Source organism: Strigops habroptila, chromosome 11, assembly GCF_004027225.2.
Source record: "Strigops habroptila isolate Jane chromosome 11, bStrHab1.2.pri, whole genome shotgun sequence".
NCBI classification, from domain to species: Eukaryota; Metazoa; Chordata; class Aves; order Psittaciformes; family Psittacidae; genus Strigops; species Strigops habroptila.
Genome location: NC_046360.1, coordinates 670001 through 690902, shown reverse-complemented (window position 1 = coordinate 690902; position 20902 = coordinate 670001). Strand labels below are relative to the sequence as shown.

At 49.3% G+C, this 20902-nt stretch overlaps 1 long non-coding RNA gene across 1 annotated transcript; it reads left to right on the top strand.

The window, feature by feature from the left end:
• Positions 1-979: 979 nt before the first annotated feature.
• On the top strand, positions 980-14221 carry LOC115614429. Its single transcript, XR_003993724.1, has 2 exons — positions 980-1120; positions 13970-14221. It is a non-coding gene; the product is annotated as an uncharacterized LOC115614429 (long non-coding RNA).
• The last annotated feature ends 6681 nt before the right edge of the window (positions 14222-20902 follow it).

Below are 20902 nucleotides of genomic sequence, written 5' to 3'. Positions count from 1 at the left end.
TGAGCAGTCAGACAGGGTCACCAAAACCAGACTAAATAGTCTGACTGCAGGGCAAAGCACAGGGGCTGTCTGAAAAATGATCCTCTGGATGGAGGGAATAGCAAGAAAAAACAGGGAAGGAGGGCTGGGTGGGAATGCGGAGCTGCTGGAGACCTGGCCAGAGCAGCGCAGTGTGACCCAGGCCTGGGCATGCGGAGCTTCGGGCAATGCCACAGCCGCTGCGAGTCCATACTGCTCCAGAGGGTATTTCTGAGCCTGCTCTTTAATATGTGAAACACTAGAGGAGGACACAGAGAATGGATGTTCTCCTGCAAGACCAGCTCTACCACCACCTGGCAGGAACCAGCCAACTGCAGCAGGAACCTGCCCCAAGCACTCAGCTTCCCACCACCTCATTCCACATCCTCAAGTCAGGTGGTTCAAAGCAGATCTTGACCCTGGCAAGGACAAACTCTAAAACCTTCCAATGCCTGAGGGAAACAACTCAGAGAGCTCATAACTCACCCTTGTTTAAGACAGATTAAGCTTAATCTAGGAGCGATTTAGAAGCTCACTAGGACAAGGTAGAAGTCTATGTCCTTATTGCTCACAGCTTACCAGTACACTGCAGTTAATTCATGTTGGGGTTTTTTTTCCCCAAAGGGTTACCTTATGCTCAGTCGAAGAGCTTTCCAAAATAGCTTCATGGAACAGCAGCAAGAAAGTTGCTCCTAACAGCAATGAGCAGGAACATCATCTGTAGACAAAGACGTGCATCATCCCCTACTAAAAAACTGCACACCAGTGTCTCATAAAATACAAGAACTGGTTTTGTTTCAGAAAAAGCACATACTAAAACCATGTGCTTGATCCTTCTCTCAAGCTACAAGGCCACACCCCACAAAATTTACTTAAACTCATTTTCTTGTGTGGTTGCTGCCCTTACCCTTATATATGCTTCACCTGCCCTAGGTTTCCACCTGTGAGGAGCAGAATTGCAGGACAAGGCCCTCCCAACACCCTTTAAAAGCTGGCTGTGAGTGGCCTAGAGCTTTTTGTAGGGCTGATGGGACCATGAGATGTTATGTCATGAAGTACTGTGCCATGCTGTGCTATCGCTGATGCTATCACATTCATTGAGGTACTTGTTCTCTGTGGTTTTGTAGCTTGTTGCCCTTCAGTTTTTCTGGGGATTTTGGCCATTCCTTTTCTTTTTCTCACTTCTTGTAATGGTTTTTAACTATTCAGCTTGATTCTTCCCTCCTGCAGCCTGATAGTTCTTCTCTGATACTTTCTTTAGTACCTGGTGTCAGTAATTGATCCTTGTTCTTCTCCTGTATCCCCCAGCATCTCTTTTCCAAGTAGCATGTCATGAACACCTAATTTTTTTGTTTGCTTTTGTTTTCATGTAGAAATCTGTGGCTTTTTGACATTTAAGCCCAAAATCTGTTTGTTGTGGGGTTAGCATATGGAAGGCAGGAGTGTACCTGTGTGCATGGTGGGTGCTGGCTCTGGCGGTATTGCTTTGAGTGCAGAAATGTTTGGGAGATACAGGGCATCCCACAACCCCCACGTGCCCATGGCCAGGACAAAGGGAGTGCACAATGGGTTAGAAAAACCTCCTGAGTCAGCAGCAGATGACTGAGTAAACATGAAGCCTTTGCCAGATATTAGGCAAGCAAGAAACATGCATTCAATTCTTTTAACTTATGACTGCAGTTAATTACTGCTTTTTCCTCCCTTCATGAGCCACATATGGGATTAATAATTATGCTAAATCAGATATGCTCTCTTATAGAACCATAGAATGGTTTAGGTTGGAAAAGACCTTTAAGCTTATTGAGTCCAACTGATAACCCAGCACTTCCAAGTCCACCATTAAACCATGTCCCCAAGTGCCACATATGAATGTCTTTTAAATCTCTCCAGGGATGGTGATTCCACCACTGCCCTGGGCAGCCTGTTCCAATGCTTGTGGTTGGTGTGGGGATGGGGCTGAGGTCCTGGCTGTCCCTGAGGCATCAGAACAGGATTAAAAGGGGCCTGAGGGATGATGGTCCATGCTCCAGTGGTGGTGGTTGTTCCCATTGGAGGTGCCGGGGGGGTTTGTTTAGCTGGGAACCGGAGGAGGAAGGGGCTCCCTCATGCATTTCACTCCACTCCATTGGTTATTATGGGCTCTTTATCTGGGCTTGCCAGCGGGCGCAGTGCTCAGGGATGCTTTGATAATGGGAAAATGTAATTCAGAAAGACCAAACTATGTGCTAGGCTGTGTTTGACTGTTTACCTGCTAATGTTTGCCAACTGCTATCTCATTAGCTGTACAGGAAATATAATTGATATTTCTGTAGAGACATGACACTTGTGCCTCTGCTGAAACGGGAAGGTTTTCTCAATGCTTCATATCACTCCTGTTCGCTGCTTCCCATAAGTGATACTGCCTCATTTTGGGAAGGAATCCAAGAAATAAGAGCTTACCAGAGAGGCCTCTTGAAAGTATGGGCAGCTTTATGTCAGCCTGGGAGCTCCCTCAGACACAAATCTTCTGGAGGAAAGAGTGGATTCTCTGCTGTTTGCAAAAGGGCCACAAATGGGAAATAAAATGTTTGTGCAGCTCTTTAATGTGAAAAACATCCATTTTGGAGCATGATTCTGTGTCTAGTCTGGGTGAGACCAAGCAGGCAGTGTGTAAGGGGCTGGGGAGAGGGAAGCAGGCAGCTGCTTCCAGAGACGTCTGCACCCTGACCGCCGAGTCAGGGCATGGATGGGTCTGAGCCCTGGATCTGGGATGTACCGGGTCGATGCAGGGATGCAGTGCTCTCGCCTGCAGTGCACGTGTCCACATCTGGTCCCTGAGGTGCTGTGGCTAGGGCCTCTGTGATGCAGGAGGGGATGCAGAAGACCCTCTCCTGCTCTTTCCTTCTCCCTGTCCCCCAGCTGGGCGCTGGTGAGGAGCAGCACCACTCTGCAGCTTTAATTCCTGCAGGCATAACAATTACTGGCTAGTTACTGCCAGCACCACACCTGAAACCTCACTCCTCAGGCTCCAGGCATCATTGCACACCTCTTGTCATGAACAGGTATTTTTGCTGCTTCCCTACACCCAGTCAGCATCCACCAGCAAAGGAGCAGACGCAGCTTTCCTTGACAGACAGCCCAAGGCTGAATCTGGGCACCCTGCATGGCACCGGGGTTTTGGGGTGAAGGAGATCTCAGCTGGTTAATTCTGCCACCCACAAGCAGCAGCAGACTTATGGAGCTACACAATGGGGAAGCCATAAAGAACACAAGCAGGCTTCCTTCTAATGGCAGAACTGAGTATTTAGGGGAGAGCATGCTCTGAGGAGCCAGCCTCAACTGCTTCCAAGCCCTGGTTAAGCAGATATTTGTGTCTACCTGTCTCCAAGAGGAGCCATCCCCTCAGGACATATTGCAAACCTACAGAAAAGAAGAATTTCTGGTTTGGTGGCTTTGTATCGTCCTGCATTTCTATTCTCCTTTATTTTCAGTAAATATTGGGCTTTCTAAATGGAGGAAATCTGTGCTGGGTGTTGCTGTGTGTTGGGGGTGCTGTGAAAAATGGCTTTGACACGGCCGCTTCCACTGACACTGTGATTCCCAGTGTTATTTCTTGCCATAAAGCCCCATCACCTCTCTTTAGACATTTGCATATAGTTCATACATAACAAGGCTTTTTTTTTCTCTGGGATGAAATCTCTTGAAATCTGATCCATGAACACATCTAAACAGTGGCACTAACAGGAAACTTGGAGATATGGAAATGTAAATGATTCCCCAATCAATAAAGATAATTATAGTGAGAGATAGACTGACATACAGTATCTTGAGGGTTTTTTTTTCTTGTCTTCCAAGGGGCTCCCCAGGGGCACCACAAACACTGGTGGATGTCTTTCCAAGGCTTACTATGGTTAGGGGAAATTGTTCCCAAAACAGGCACAGGAGTGACACTGCCAAGCTAACAATGTGTGTCTTGAAGCTGAAGCCAAACTTCTCCGGCAGGCTGGGGGCAAGGCGTACGAGTGCAGTCATTACCAGGAGATTTTCAATTCCTTAGTTCATTTTCCCATTGACATCCTATTTTTTTTGCTGTAATTATAGACAGCATGAGAGAGAGATCAGCATTATTCAACTCTCTTCTTACCTTTTAAAAGATGTCACTAATTTTGCCCAATTAGCCTGGGTTTTAGCAGACTCTAAATACAAACTGCTGTCAACTTTTGCAGAACCCAGGAGGAGGGAGGTTGATCTTCTCCCCCCTCCCCAATTGTTGCTGTCAGTGAATCCCTCATTTGCGTGTTTCTGGAAGGGCTGATGGGGCAGATGACACAGGTTTTCTGTCTTCCTCGTGGTACTGGAGCAAGAATGGCACATGCTTGCAGGAGAGTGCAGGAAAGCCTGAGGTGGGAACAGTGGAGAAGAATCAATTAAAAGTAAGTTAAATGAGCTTTGTTTGAGTTAAGGGACTCTCAAGCGGGGTCGCCTTGTCCCTCAACACCCTGGTGCTCACCCCCATGTCCAAGGGCTCCCACTGAAGGCAGCACTTGTGGCTGCCAGTGCTCAGCTGGTGGTGGGGAATGTGCATGGTTCAGCTGTGACTCTTCTGTTAGATCTTGATGGAGCTGCTCTTGAGTCTGGCTGAGTTTCAAGAACATTGTCCCTTATGAACTCACTCACTGACTGTCTTGCATTCAGCTGGATTGTCTGTACTTGGAAGAGGAACTTCTAAACTTTCTCAGCAAAGTTCCTTTTGTTTGAACCAGTGAAAGAATTATTAGTGCGAGCTCCAAGACAGACCTTTTAGATTTTCCTGCTTGAACCTCTGGCTGTCGCATGAGGCATGATGGACACTTCCAGGGTCATCTCCCCATCTGCTTTCAGCTCCTTCAAAAGACACATCTGACAACTTTGATGCAATCCAAAACCCAATGCATGTCTTCCTCCTTGGTGCTAGTTTAAAAATATATATATATATATACGCACACACTTGGAGAGGGATGAAACTGTGAATGTGATGGTTAAGGTCATGCCATTAAGGGTGGTTAAGGTCACACCATCTGACACATGTCAGATGAAAAGCTCGGGTAAGAATATTCAGCCAACTGCTCAGTGCTATTTTCATCCTTTCTGTAGAGGGAACAGCCCCTTTCCCACAGAGCAGCTCCCAGTAACACGAGTCCAGTCTTTGCAGTGGGGCAAGGAAACGGGTATGCAATGTCATAGGCAGTTTGTTCACCTTGAGCAAATGTGGCACACATGAAATGCCAAATTTTGCTCTCCCATTCTTCCCGCTCACAATCATATTTAATGGCAGAAGAGAGGAAATTGCTTTTACATGTCCTCATCTGCTTTATGTTCTCCCCAGGACGAGGGGGTGCTCTCTGAGCTCGCTTTGGAGCAGAGCAGACCTAGCTGCAAGGGGCCAGGTTCTGCTTCCCGTGTGTTGCTCAGGGGCAGCCCCGTACCCTGCACTGGCAGTTTGCATTTCCCCGGTGCAGGAGAGGCTGTGCCTAGTCCTGCTCTCTGCTGGCTCCAGCCCCAGGATCGCCATTCCGATGTGCTCGTACCGCACCAATAGCTGCCGATAACTCGGGGCACGGTGCCTGCACCAGGCTTGCGCTGCTCCTGACTCCAGAGTACAGATGGCTCTGGGGTGGCTTTTCTTGGCACCTCCCTGCGAACCTAGAGAGGGCATCTGCTGAAAACAATTGCTTCCGAATAGCGCTTCCTGGCCCTCTCCCTCCCGGGTGCTCCCATCTGGATCGCCCGCTGACCTCCCAGGCGGCACCGCGCTGGGTTAAACGCACGTACTCTGGTTATGTACCTCCAACAGCTCCAGGCAACGAATGGATTTCATGCGCGGTCCTGCTGTACCTCTCCTTGATGTTCTAAGGCAATGAGAAAGAAGTGTTAAATTTGTTCTTGGCTACTTTTCCTTGCAACTCCCAAAGGCACCGGTTACAAACTGAATCAGTTATCAGCTAGTTAGGCTGGCAGTTCCCGAAGGTACTGCATGAATACTGATAGGGACCCATGCATTATTCAGTGCGAAGAGCAGAGGAAAATGAGCAACACGTCCAAAACAAGAACAGCAGTGGCAGTAAGGGAATAATTAGCGAGCTGTCACTTGTCCCTGTCAGTATTCCCTCCCTTAACACATAAGGGAAAATAATAAAAAAGGGTAAGATCATCCTGCAAGCTCTGCTCTTAAATATGCAGCTGGTAGGTTAAAATACAATGATAAAGGGGAGAGGATAGAGAGCTCTGATACAGTTTTCAAAAGATATGGCCTCCATTTCCATGGAGACTCTATTTTTTTATTTTTTTTAATCCCACAGGCACTGGGTTATACAATAATTCCCTCCCTTAAATACCAGCCCATGTGCAACAGCATGAAAGGGACATGGCTCTAACATGGGGGCTTATCCCAAGGAAAATATTTAGGGTTTTCCCCCCCCCCTTTCTACAAAACACGACTGAAGTGAGTGTATTTTGGAGAAACCAGGTTCACTGAAAGGGGCCCTGCTGAGCAAGTCTGTGGCTCCACAACGGAGTGGGGGAATCCTGCTGGAAAGGGCGCAAGTGCCCGGTGCTGTTCCCCCATGCATCCCCATCCCTCCCGAGAGGCCGGAGGTACCAGGGAGGCAGCTGAAACTGCAAACTAGGGAGCTCTGATCAGGTTTATCTGGAGTAAATTGTTAACTAATTAAGCAGTTTGTGGGCTGATGAGAACAAAGTCATTCTGCTGTGGTCTATTAAAGAGCCCCCAAAGCTTCTCACGAAGCAGCAGAGCACGGAGCTGAGTGCTGGTGCCCTGCTGTAAGCAGGGTGAGCAGTGTCGGGGAGAAGGGTGCCCAGACCCGTGCCATGGTGGGGTGTGGGTCCCACTGGGTGTCACAGCCTGGACCGCAGGAGTGGAGGATGCTCATGAGCAGTGCCTATGGATCATCCCGGTGGCAGATGATCCCTGGGGCTCCCGATGCCACAACACTTGCAGGCGCAAGGCTGGGCTCCCATTAGGATAACAGCGAAGGTGCTGCTGCACAGACAGGCTCTTCCCTGCAGACCTGAGCGGGTCCATCTGCCGCTGCAGCAGGCACTTCATCTTCGCCTGCAGCAGCCCTCGGAAAGCTCCAGCGCTGCCATGCTAATTCCAATCGGGGAAGGGATTTGTGCAATGCACAGAGAGATTATTCACAGCAATACTAGCAGTGACTTTCCTAAAATATCCTGATATGGATCCCTCCAAACAATCTGCCACATAGCAGCGAAGCTGCGCAGTCGATCAGGGTGGGGAGGCTGCAGGTCTTCGAGCATGTGGCCCACCACGGATCCGAAATGTCAAGATCCATCAGCAGATTTCAGCCCTCTCACACAGCAAACTACCACGGAGGAGATCAGCCACAGCGACTGCGGGTTTAGGAAAGCTATTAATGAGCCCAGCTTATTTCAGGGATCTGTAACACTTACGTCATTGAGGACCCACTTCCCTCCTTCTCTGCCCTCATTTCTCAAAACGAGGTTTCGGAGGAGCCGCCAGCCCTGCGGGGTCCTGTGGGGAGCGGGGCAGGGATGGCTCCGGAGCAGGGTCCTGCGGGAGGGACGGGGAAACCGGCACTGGAAACAGTGTTAAGTCAAAACAAAGGGAAGGAAGAGAAGGGAAGGCTGGAAGGGCGTTATCAGAAGTGTCTGCAAATGGCGCGGGTCCAGCTCCCCAAACGCCAGGAGAGGTTCTTCAGCAACACTGTGAGGACGTCTCCTTTGAAGTCCCTTCTTTTTCCCAAAATGTATTTCTTTGTTTTTCCCTGCTCCTGCCTAGCAGCCAGTGGGATAACAGCTCTCTGTATATAGCCTCATGCTGTAAAAATGCACACAAAGCAAAGCATTTTCATGTCAGGTTTTTATAAGCCCTTTCTAGCTCCTGACTAATCCGTGCCCAGCCCAACCTCCAGCATGCCAGAGTTCCCTTTGGGATCGTGCCACAGATTTGCACAGATGACTCTGATACAAAATGCTATAGACAGTCCCCTCTTTAAGCCTTATTCCAGCACAAATTCATAGGAATTTTTTTGCTCCTTGAATGTGTTGGATGTCCTTAAGCCATTGCCTAGGTGGCCGTTTTCTTTCTCTATCCCATGTGCTGTGCGTCATTCTAGGTCTCTGATGAACAATGTGCTGGATGATGTATTTTGTCCCACAAAGCCTGTGTACATACTGGGAAAAGGAAACTGGAGAGATTTCACATCAACTAAACAAGCATCTTTGGTGTCAAGTGCCTGTATTTTTGCATAAGCACCCACAGGTTCTTCAGTCTCCCTTGCTGAATGAGATCCTGGCACGGATGAATATTCATAAGAAATAACTGGGAAGAGCTGTGATTTCCAGCAACGGAACCTTTCCTGGGGGAGGAGGAGTGTACTTTTTTTGATGCTTCTCCAGTGTATGTTCAGCCTCAGGTGATTCCTTCCAAACTCCTAAAGCAGGGTGAGGAAAGCTGCTCACCACCAGCATGGAGCTGAATGGGGCCACAACCCACTGCAAATCAGTGTTGCCTACTGAGGCAAACAGCACTGTGCTGGTCTGTTTGCCTGGCCTCAAAGGAGCCGCTCTGACTTTAAACCAGCCCAAAATCAGACTTGATATTTTTAATTCATGTTTGCAAGACAAACCCTGGGCTGCAAAATCCAAATTCTGAGGGTACAAGAGGTTTCTGACCTGCTTTTGGTCGCTTTTGGTTGCTCAGCCCTTTCCACTTGGCGTGGTTCATTCTTCCTCCCGGGTATCCCTGCTGCTCTGGCTGCACATACGGCAGGGCCGGCTCTGCCGAGGTATCATTATTGCTGTCACATCCCTGTTACTGACAGGCGGTGGGAGCTCCGGGAACCTGACATTCTGCTGTTTCTTGCCCGGCTCTTTGCATCCCCACTCGGAATTACAGGACCTTTGTTTTCCACCCGCTGGAGGCGGCTGCAGTTTGATTGCAGGAGGAAGCACGATTTAGCCAGCAGAGAGTGAATAATTTGGCACGGAGCATTCCTTGTTATTCTGTCAAGGAGTCTGTGTGTCAATCGATGGGCTAACAATTACGATCAGTGTCAATAGGAAAAAACAAAAAGCCACTGTTACACAGTCAGTAACATGCAAGCCTGGCTGTGATGCCTGGGGGGAGTATCCCAGCAGCGCAGCCTGGGGAAGGGATGCTGGGCCAGGACACAAACCCGATTCCTCCTCTGCCAGCTCACCCCTGGATAGGTTCCTTCTTCCCACTTTGGTTTTGAATTAGCAAGATGCAGGGTTTGGAGGTTGCCAGCAGATCCAGCACACCCCTCGCTGCTGCCTGGACACAGTGTGTGTGTCTGGATGGAGCATGGGGGGGTGGACATCAGGCACTGACTCTTCGGAGGGCAGCACTGAAGCATCTAGTTCATAACCATGCTAAAGACACCATGACCTCTCCAAAGAAACTGAGCTCTGGCTTTTTCACACTTGTGCTCCAGTGCCTGAGACACAGCCAATGTGATCTCTATGGATCTCTCCCCAGCCCCTGCAGGATGTCCCAGTGCCAGATCTCACATCCCTGGCACCAGCACTGGTAGCTCCCATGGTCCATGTGTGATGCCCGCGTAGGCTGGCGTCCCGGTAAGCTGGGCAGGAGCATGCACATCGCAGGCTGGCAGTACCTCCTGTAATTAATGCAGTTCAGACACACCTGATGTGCCATGCGAGGGAGATGCAAGAGCATTTCAGAAGAATGCTTGATGCCCTCTGTCACTCATTGCCAGGAATAATGCTCCTCTCTGCTGTCACACTGCACTCATAGGATGTTGAATTAAACAGTGCGTCTTTTGATGCTGCTGAAGTAACTGTTGCATTAATTATCCATAGAATTTGCACATGCACCTTATATTGTGAAAAAGGTGCTCCTCCCCAGGACTGATGCAGATCTGAATTCCCAGCTCCCCTCCCTCCGAATCACCCATCAAGTCACTTGGACTTCCTGGCTGCATTGTGCCGACTCGCTTTCATATTGTTTATTAATGAACTGAACCTTGAAAATATGAGATCTTTGCCAGCGGTTATTTTTACTACCACGTTAGTTAAGGCTGAGCGTATTATTTTACATGCCAATGAATAATTTACCTGCCATTAAAAACCTTACTCTAACCCAGTCCTCAGTGCTGGCCATCCATCCATTGCTAGAGCGCGCTGACAGTGGGTTCAGTGCATGATGCGTTCCCTGCAAAGCTGTGCTGGGAAGGTCTTACATGGCTGTGTAAGATAACGTGTCCCCAGCACACTGTTCCTGAGTGTGGCTGAATCTCAGCATTTACAGCTTAGTTAAAAATAAAGAATAATTGTGATCCCACATTTTTTGGTGGTGCTTTTCCCGAGATCTCTATTTTCCCCATCGGATTCTCCACACCTCCTGGTTATTTATAGCATAGCAGGACTCGAGCCTTATAAAATACCATGCATGACTTCCCCCTGCACTCAGAGCTAAGGGAGACGAGGCACTCTTGGTAAAAGATTTAACTCATTAATAGAGTAAAGCTAGAACAAAGCTGCATAATTTGGTATTAGCTTTCCTGACCTGATTGTGTTTATTTAGAAAGCAGCTAAGACATAGGCATGTGGGGCTATAAATCAGCAGAAAATCAAATGCTAACATGTAAATAAATTGCAAATCAGCTGAGAAATTGGTTTCATTTTGAGACGATAAAGCATATTTCTCCTGTACTGATTTTATAAGGTGCCCCTTAAGAATTGTAATATTTCTGTGTGGTAATGATAAACATTAGTGAGTTGCTTTAGAAATGAAAAAATGGCAACCCTGTGGGGATTTGAAAAACATATGCACTTCAAATTTGAAAATCCAATTTAACTGTCCATTATATGGAGAATAAAAAAAGGTAAGGATAGGATAATTTTGCAGTTACACAGCATTTGACTAAATCTGATTCAGGGATGACAGCTACACTTTAAAAGCTACATGTCTGAATGTAAGGAGACAGCAAATCATTTATTTATGATTGTAATCTAGCTCCTGTCTAACAAGTTAACAACTGTGCAGAGTGCTCCCTGAGTGGAGGCAGCCTGTGTAGGCCTGTCAGTTAGCACTTCTTAAAACACTTTCCATGGAATTTCTGAAAAAAAAAAAAAAAGGGAAAAAAAAAGAGACAAAAGAGAGTCCCTGTCAAATTTACCAAAACAAGCAGCTGTTACAATTGCAAAAGTTTGAAGAAACAAATCCTATTCTTAATTTCATGCAAAGCACCTTTTGCAGAAGGTATACGGGAGGTGAATGCAGAGGATCCGGTCGCTGCAGCAGCTCTGCCCTCGGAGGCGTTCCTGTGCTGGAAGTGTGACCGTTTCCACACTGAGGTCTTGCCTCCTGTACCCGTGTCCATGGTGTTTTGCAGTTAGTGATGCCCGTAACATACTCTGCCCACCAGCTTCCACACATCCTGACATTCCAGCTCACCTCGGAGCAGGCAACCACTGCCCAAGCCCAGAGAGCAGAGCAATGGTGGGATTTTGGTTGTACCTGTCTCAAAGTGTTGATGTGTAGTGTTGAGCTTTAAGGCAACTAAATCACCTAAACAGTTATGAAGAACTGTGAACAGGTAGTATTTGCTCAAGAGCTCTAATGTGATGAAAAAAATCTAATATTGATATTATATATTCCCTCATTTTAAATCCTCTTGGTACCAAATGTCTAGAAGGCGAATAATGCAACAAGTTTTTCTGAAGAGTAACAGGGATGAGCTGGTGAGCTGCTGTCACTTCAGACAATCTGGTAGAAATGACCACAATGTGTAGGACTATCCACCAGCTGGAGGGTGTGCTTTGTGAGACAAGTGCTTTGGGTTCCTTTAGGAGAAGCTGGCAAGTGTGTGATGGTGAGGTGTTGGCCAAGGCCTTCAGCAAAGTCCTGAAGAAGGAACTGGCCCAGCAGTGGCTCCCTGTGGCAGGGCTAAAGGACCATGTCAAGAAATCAAAGTGTTTTCAGAGGGGAGATTCATGGGATCTGTGCTGGAGCCAGTGATGGAAGACGGGGCAGTAAATGGTCCAGAAAAGGGATGAGATGGCCGAATTTGTTGATAGCACACCCTGATCATCTTTCTAAAGGCAGGGCCAGCTACAATAGTTGCAGGGAGTGAGGGGCTGGGCAGAGGCAGATGAAATTCAAGGTAGATGAGGACGTAGAACTGGAAATCTCATCTCTATGTGAACAGAGGACTCTGTGCTGATGGCCAGTGCTCAGGAGTGAAAGATGAGGGCTGCAATAAGTAAGTCTCAGGAAACACTAGCTCGACATCCAGCAGTGGCCTAAAGCAAACCAAATGTTGGGAATTATTAGGGAAAGCTAGGGACCAAAGAGCCCCATGCTGCTGTAAGTAACTGTGACAGCCCTGCCTCGAATCCTGCATTATTCTGTCCTTAACTCATGACAAAAGATGGCGATAGAGAGGTCCAGAGCAGGGGCCCCAAGGGTGAACAGGGATAAAGGCAGGATTCCCTGGGGTATGGCTGTTCAGCCTGGAAAGGAGATGTCTGAGGAGGGATGGAACAGAGACCTGAAAAAACAGGGTTAGCTGCTGGTCGTGTCTCACCACATGAGAACAACGGGGGTGAAGGGGGACTGGCAGTGCAGGAGCTGAGCAGTGGAAGAGGGGCTGGTCTCACGTGCGTGGTTCAACAGGAGAGCTCTTTCACCTACACTGTGAAAGCTAAAATTTACATGGGTTCAAAAAGTTACTGGACAAATTAATGGCAGAAAAATCCATCATACATCCATACACAGACATTATTTCTGGCTCTGAAGGATCTTGAGCCGTAAATTACTGGAGGTTAATAGAGTATTTGATGAAGTATCATTGTTCGCTTGCTCTGTTCTTATGCTCTTCAGCGGGTGTTTGCCATTGCTCTCTCCCAGAGATGAGCCACTATAGCTATTTTTATGCTCTTAACATGTTCTTTTACCAGTTGGAGATGTATCTAATGTTCAACATAAATCAAACCTTCTCATTTGATGTACTTATCTCAGCCTCCTTGAAGCTGGTGGCTACACTCCCATTTGTTTCAGCAGGGTCTTGATTGTACCTGTTGCGCTCAAATGTGCCATGCTCCACCAGGCTCTGGGGGGTTACAGGCAGCTCCTTCCAGGACCCTGTTGTCCATTTGCCCCACTTTAGGGCTATTTCCATAAAAAATATCCTTGGTTAGACAACATCCCCTGCAAGCATGAGCCCTGAACCACCCCAGGGGTGCTCTTGCAGGGTGCTGCCATCGCTGCGTGGAGAGCTGGGTGGAGGTGGTCGGGGTTTGGGGAGTCTCGCACTGATTCTCTCCATGGTAATGGGAAATGAGCCATAAGACCTGGTTTGATAAATATCAGGGACAGCAGTTTAGACCAGACCGCTCCTAGTTTAGACTGGACTTTACACTTCATCTATGTGGTGGCTTCTTGCCAGTTAGAGGTGTGTTGGACCCAACCAGCCTGTGGGAACTAGAGCAGGTCCAGTCCCTGCTGGGCCACCCTCTGGCTTTGGCTGCTCTGTATTGGGGGGTCCTGGAAACAAATTCCACCCTGACCTCCCCGGCAGCAGTGCTGTAGGTGCTGGGGCAGCTCTGGAGGTCATGGACACTCCAGTGTGCGTGGCCGGGCAGGCTCATTGCCCTGTCCTGGGCAAATGTCTGTGGGAAAACAGCTCTGCAGAGAGGTATCTGCCTGTGAGAGGCCGGGCATGCTGTCCTTTTTAAGTTGAATCAGCGCTTCCCGCTTTGAAAGGGATTGATTGTTGGAGCCACAGAATAGGAGCAACACTTTGTATTTTCCTGACTTCTGTTTGGTTTTTAAAAAGAATAAAGCTGAAAACCCCTTGTTCTGTTACATGATACTGTGTGAAACCTGTCCCTCCCGAGCAGAGAGAAGCCACTGATCTTCACAAAGGTGTCTGTGCATTTGCAGGCTGCATCCTTCCCCTCCGCCGACGGCTGAAGCCTCCTGGGTGCCTCCCGCAGGCAGAGCTGTCCTGCAGATGTGGAACGTGCTCCAGATGTGCCGGGGAGGCGGCGGACTGAGCCCGCGGGAGCAGGGTTGTTTGTTGTGCGTGAGAATCACAAGCAACTAAACCAAGGGGAGAAAGTTTGAAATGGTGGTTGTCAGATAGTATCACCCTCACACCCTCTGCTGAATGCTAATAAGTGTAAGTAAACACAAGAAGTCTCTGCCTGTTTATTTATCTTTGGTTAGGTCAGTGGCTGCAAACACAGTTTTGCTTTTTCAGATGAAATAATTCTTTTCAGATGGAAAATGCTGGGTTTGTAATTCAGGGTTTTCCCTTTTTGATGTAGGGGGGAAAAGGGAGAAATGTAACTGCAGAGTGGCAGCAGTGAGGCAGGTAAAGGTTGGGTGTTTTTAAATGATATCCTGCTGATAAGAAGATATTTAAAATGTGCTTTAAAATAGCCATCAGCAGAGTACTTCAGAAGAAAACCTGTGCTAGGAGAGTCAGGGCTGTTCACTGCACTCTCACTGGCCATTGGCTGAACTGATTATTCTTCTGTTGGAAAGGAATGCCTACAGTCTTATTTAAATTAGATTAGAAATAAAAGGGGTTTCGATAGTGCAGGAGTGCGCCCCGTGCTTCTTTCTTAAGGGAGGGAGAAGAAAATTTCAGAGACCTGTGTTTAATTGGGCTCGGTCACCGAGGTCTCGGGTAATTGCAGTTTTCCCTCCCTGTGTCCTCACATTTTCTGTGTCTCAAAAGGACAAAAAAAATCTCTTATTACCGTGTTTTTGAACATGAACCACTGGTTGTTGCCGTCGTGTCACCGTGTGCGGGGACGTGTCCCCAGCCATAACTACACACTGGAGAGCCTGGAGAGATCTGCGTGGCTGATCGACAGCTTCGGCCACGCTCACGGATCTCCGCTGCTCCCTGGCTGGGCCGTGGCTGGGCCGGGCTGCAGTTTGGCAGCAAAAGCCAGGAGGCCGTGGAAAATGGCACTGTTAAAGCAGGCAGCAATCTATGGGGTCTTCAGAACCTTATCATCCATGCGAGTCAACAACTGTGCTAAATTGAAATTGTAGAGTTGATTAAACGACGTATTTAAGGCCCCATAAAAGAAAGCAAGCAAGCCAGGAAGGGAGCCGGGCGAGCGTGGCACGGGGGGAGCCGCGGCGTTGGGAGGGTTTATCTCACCACGAGCAGCAGGCTCAGCCACTGATCTAATCAAATTATTCAGCATTAAAAAACTGCCAAGGCATTCCAGTGCTGCAGCTTCCAGAGGCCCAGCTGGGATCAAATGCTAATCAACATCTCCACGATATTTATTCCCACTGTCAGTCTGGTACGTGTTTGTTTTCCGAGCACTGCATACTAAACTGAAGGATCAAGATGAATCGGTGGAGATGGGAGATGATGAGCAGCCAGGCTAAACATATAGAAGAAATACTGGCAATGGGGAAGCGGGAATGGCGGGAGGTGGCTGGAGGGAGGCGTACAGCCCTGTCCGGTGAGAGGCCGTGGCACGGTGCAGCCGGGATGCGCCCATCCGGCTTCCCCTTGCACCATGACCTCGCACCCCTCGGACCTGGTGCACCAAAGCCCCTCACGTCCTCGCAGCATCACTGGGCTGCACCGGTGCCGTGGCATGGGAGAAAACCAGTGCCCAGTGGCACAGGGATGGCAGCAGCAAGTGGTGGGACCTGGGACCCTCGAAGGCCACATGCAGCCCATTGAGGTCCTCCTTAAGCACTAGCCACCAGAGCGCTCCGAGACTAATTAATTTCCTTTTTGTTTTTCAGAGTTTCATTTTTAAATTACAGTCTTCCCTCCTCTCTAATAAATACTCAACAATTAAAGCTTTTTTTCCCCCGACATGCGATTCCAACATCTCAGTGTCCCACCCTCCTGTCACCTTCCCTGCCATAAACAGATTCGTAAAAACTGCTTTTGACGCCCCAGCTGCCATTAGCCACTTAAAATCCCATAATTATCATCCTATCATGGGCCTGTTAACGAGCAGTAAAAATAAGGCCATTGAATATGGTAATTTATTCGTAAATTAGCCTAATGAGAATAGGTTTCAGACACTGTTTACTTTCTAGCTGCCTGTTTCGGTGCAGTGCAGGCTGCCTGCGCAGGGATGGCAAAGCTGTTGTCAGTGCGGGGCCTCTGCCTGGGTGGCAGACGCGGCTCCCGCTCCGGTGGGAAGAGTCCTTACTCCAACGCCAGCCCCGCTCCCGCTCCTGCTTCCCGCACAACCTCCCTTCCTGTGTCTCTCCTGCTCTTCCATCGGTGTGCCCACTGCCCTGGGCACTGGTGAGGCTCCACACAGACAATTCCTCTCCTGTTACAGCACTGGGGCTGGGAACCGTGCTTGCTGCTGGAGAACTGTGCTATGAGCTCCCCAGGAGAGCTCCAGCCTTGTTTGTCATGGCACCTTTGGCTTCCTCAGCCTCTCAGTTTGTGGAGGTTGAAGATTTGCTGCTTGAAAAGCACAAACCGGCTTGAAGCAGCAAACACTGCCTTGTCAGGGAGCGGTTTCCTGCTGACCACTGAGACCTGTCCCTGTGCTTTCCAGAGCTGGGTAAAAGTACCAGAATAAATGCAAATAAATGCAACAGAACCGTATGGTGCTGTAGCTCTGCAACACAGAATGACCAGAACTTGTCAGGGTCCAGCTCTAAGAGAGCAAAGAGTAGGGTAGGACACGTCTGGCCCCATTTCTCCCACTATTTTTGAGTGCTAATTGCCAGCAAAGTTAAAAAGGGCATTGCTACAACCTGCTGTGCTTAGCACCCCAAACCCAGGAGCTAATAAAGATGCTCTTTGGTGGCCAATCACCAGCTAAATCCACTGCCTGGCCCTTGGAATTAAAAAGCCCATCAGCTGGGCTAGAAGAAGGAAGAAGAGACCTGAACAGGCTCTGCTTTGAGTTCAGATCTGACAGGTCTGAGCACTCGGCACCTGGGCAGCTTATTTTTCGCAAGCTCTATCTTTGCAAACAGTTATTCTCAGGCAGTGGAGTGGTAATAAACCCCTGAATGAATGAGGATGAGAGGTCCTTTCAGGGAAGAGGTGAAGAGCTCTTGACTATGAGCCTTTCACCCTCTAGAGTATTTTCATTCCTAGGCTGGCTAAAAGCCAGGAAATAAATCTGCGGGGCCGGAGCGCTGCGGCTGAGTGGCTGAGCGGAGCCTGAAGCACCCTGCTCCCGGCCCCACGGGGAGCGGGCTCAGACCTGACCCTCCACAGGTCACTTCCACTCGCCCAGCGCCTGCAAAGGGCCGGGATGTGCCGGGATGCTGCGTCCTTGTGTGTATTAGTGACATCGCCGCATGCCCTCGCGGAGGAGGGAGGTGAGTGTGTGCACACATCAGCCCCTTAGGACAAGGGGAAGCCTTGTCACACCGCGCCTGGCCCCGCAAAGGGGCAGTCCTTGGGGTGACTGTGAAATAGGGTGAGTTTACCAATCCCAGCTTCCGACTGTCTCACCCCATCCCTCCCACTGAGGCTTGTACCTGGGAGTCCATGGGCAGCCTGGGTATCTGTGGCATTGCTGGCATGGGAGAACCTGGCACCTATGCTGTCCCTGCCTGGAGCAGAGCCAGTGCATCCCGTGGGACATGCCATGCCATGGCTTTGCCTCACTGGCTGGTGAAGGGACCAACAACAACCCTGACCTGCTGGAGAGCAAGGGGCCAGCAGTGCTTCCTTCCCTAAAGAGCCCTCTCAGCACACCCCAGGGGCAGTCACAGAGCTCAGCACCAACTGCATGCACAGTGGCTGTGGGGGGAATGTCCATGCTGGAAGGGTCCTTGGGGACAGCACCGCCAGCACCAGCCCCTGCTCCCATGTGCCAGCAGGGACTACAAAACCAGGCTCTCCAGGAGCCTGAGACTGTTGTCATAGCAAAAGTCCAGAATTCACCCATTCCTATTAAGGATCCCGACTGGTTTCCAGTGCTCAACTTATGCATGGTGTAGGAGGAGCGAGTTAGTAGCAAAGTCTTCGTCCTGCTCCCAGCTGTGCTGCCTCTGACTGCTCCTTTTGCCAGACAGCAGCTCCCATAGTCCCACTCCGTGGTGGCTGTACTCCTGCATTTCCATCTCCTAATTTAATTACAACTTGTTTCTTTCCTAATTATAATGCTCAAATCAGAGAAGAGCTCAAGGCCACTGTAGCAGGGAGGCTGGTGGCTGTCTCCTTTTTGCTAAGATAGCCCCATTATAGCTTCCTTCTGATGGAGATTATAAACACTTTGTGTCAAACCACTCCCAGCAGTTCTCACAGTGTGAAAACGATTGAGGTCAGGAGATGCTCACAACCTACCCATCAACTCAAGTATATTCCTCAAACACTGACATGCAGCCCAACTGCGGGGAGGTCACCTCTGTGAGAAACGATCCTTCCAGCCGCTGAGCAAGTACCAAATTGCAGTACTGGAAAATAATCATGTGGAACATATTGAAAATAGCTCCCTAGGTAATAAATGGTTAACGAAAGCAGCCACTTCAACGCAGCATAACTGGGAACATAATCATTGTAAATAAGGTAAACTATTAGTGTGTTGTAATAAAAGAAGTGCATCCCACAGCCAAGCACAAAGGATACTCCAGTGTTTGATCCTTGGAAGAGCCCTGGCTGGAACAGCTTTCCTCAATTCCCATCTCTCCTATGAACACACACAGCTGCTCCGGTACAGGGCAGCAGACTGTCGCCGTGTGGGTGTGTGGTTCCCCAGCCACACATGGGAAGACAACCTGCGGCTGTTGGTTTTATCATCAACTTGCTCCTTGTTACCACAAGCCTTGCAGGGGTCCAGGAAATGGTCCCCCCAGGACATGGGTACAGCAGATGGGTGCTACCCCTTCACCCCTCAGGCAGTTCAAACCCCCCAAAGAGAAAGGCTTTAATGAAAGGGAGAAAAAGGCTTTTGGTGTGACCTGCCCTGAGCATGAAGAGAAACAAGACATCTTCCAAAACAAGGAGCGTTATGTGCTTATGAACAACCAAAGGGAGAGATGCTGAGGAGCGTTCTGGTTCAGCCCAGCCAGAGCAGTGGATGAGGAGCTCCAAGCTGGACCTGGAAATCCCACCAGCCCATTCCCAGTTCTGGGCCATGTCTGGTCAGAAATGCCCCAACTTTGCTGGGGCGCTCCAGGCAGGCAGGTCCAGGAAGGCGATGTCTCTCCATCGGGAAGATGGGGGCTGTCCCTAGGGAAGGCGGAGGGCTCTGGCTGTCCTTTGTGGAGCGCTGCTCCCCGGGGAGGAGCAGTGGCATGCTTCACAGCTCGGTGCTTGGCCGTGATCCAGCCCCAGATGAATGCATGCAAATAAATGGATCTTAGATCCTTCACGGATCACATATGGGCCTGTTTGCAAGTTTGTAGCAGAAGTCGCATATTTTGTAGATTTGGGGGTTGCTTTTCCGCTTCCAGGCACTTCTTTCATCTCTCCAGTTATGAACCATCAAACCAGTTCTGGAACAGGCAGCACGGCCATCGCGTGCCGCTGTCACAGCGTGCCTGCTGGGTGTCCCTGCACCCCCTCATGAAGGGGATTCACTGGGGCAGCCAACATGGGATCCAGACACCTCCCAGTCATAGATTGCTGAAGTTGTTTCCTTTGAAAACACAGATTTTCCCCTCTTTTCCTGTGTTAAAAGTCTGATTTTATTCAGCCCTTTCACAATGAAGAGGCTGGTGCCCAGAAGAGGGGCAGAGGGACAGCAGAGGGATGCTGAGGAGGGATGCTGGGGAGGGATGCTGGGGAGGGATGCTGGGAAGGGATGCTGGAGAACGGATGCTGTGGAGGGATGCTTCCCCCCTCCCTCCCACTCCTCCCTCTCCCGGCAGTGGGTGGGCAGTTTCTGAAAAGCTGTTTGAAGAAAGACTCGAGTCGCCCCTGCTCACTCCAGACTCTTGCCAAAATTAACAGATTTATGGCACGCTGCTTAGTTTGAATCAACTTTTAAAAATGTAATTTACAAGAGACATTTTTTCCTTGCTCAGACACGTTATTTGCCCATTAATATGCACCACAATTTCAGATGCCTAATGACTGTTCAGATCTCTTCCTGCTCACATGAAGTGTTGCTGTTGTTGTTGTGATTAAGGGCAATGCATCGCTTCGCAGTACAAATATCCTAGAGCCATAAGAAGGACAATTAATTCTCAAAAGCAGGAATGATCTTCTGGCTGCGAGGGGACCGGCTCCCACCTCCCAGGTGCTGTGTCCCTGATCGGGACTTTCCCTCTGTGTTACAATTCACAAACCTAACTCCAACCAAAAGGCACATCCTCGGCCCCACGTGCTGCCCATGGTCAGACCACCTCATCCCTCCTCCCTGGTTCCTCACAGGCAATGTCTCAGCAGGAGAAAACCCTGGAAAGGGCTGATAAATCCTTCCCCTTCAGGGGTTTTTGGGGTCAAAGCAGCAGGAGGTTGATGCCTTCAAAAGTGAAGCTCTCCCATGGTAGGGGCAATTGGAGGCAGCTCGGGGATGGGTGCTGGGTGCTGCTGTCAACCCTACTTGGGCTCCCCATCCCTGCTCGGGCTCCCCGTCCCTGCTCAGGCTCCCCGTCCCCACCAGGCACTCAAGCACAGTGCTGCTCCATTCCTACCAGCAGCGTTAAAACCACAAACCAGCCAGAAATCTCCTCCTGACGGCTGGATGCGAAGGGAGCTACTATCACTGCTGGTTGAATGCCCTTACATATATTGACATTTTGGTACAAAGGTTAATTATAACTGGTTATTCTTAAATGAAACCACAAACACCCTTTTCCCCATGTTTTATTACTTTATAACTCACCATATAAACCTGATTCCTATAACCATAAAACAAAGCTGAAACGAGTTGGACATGTACCAGTGAGGAGAAAAAGAAA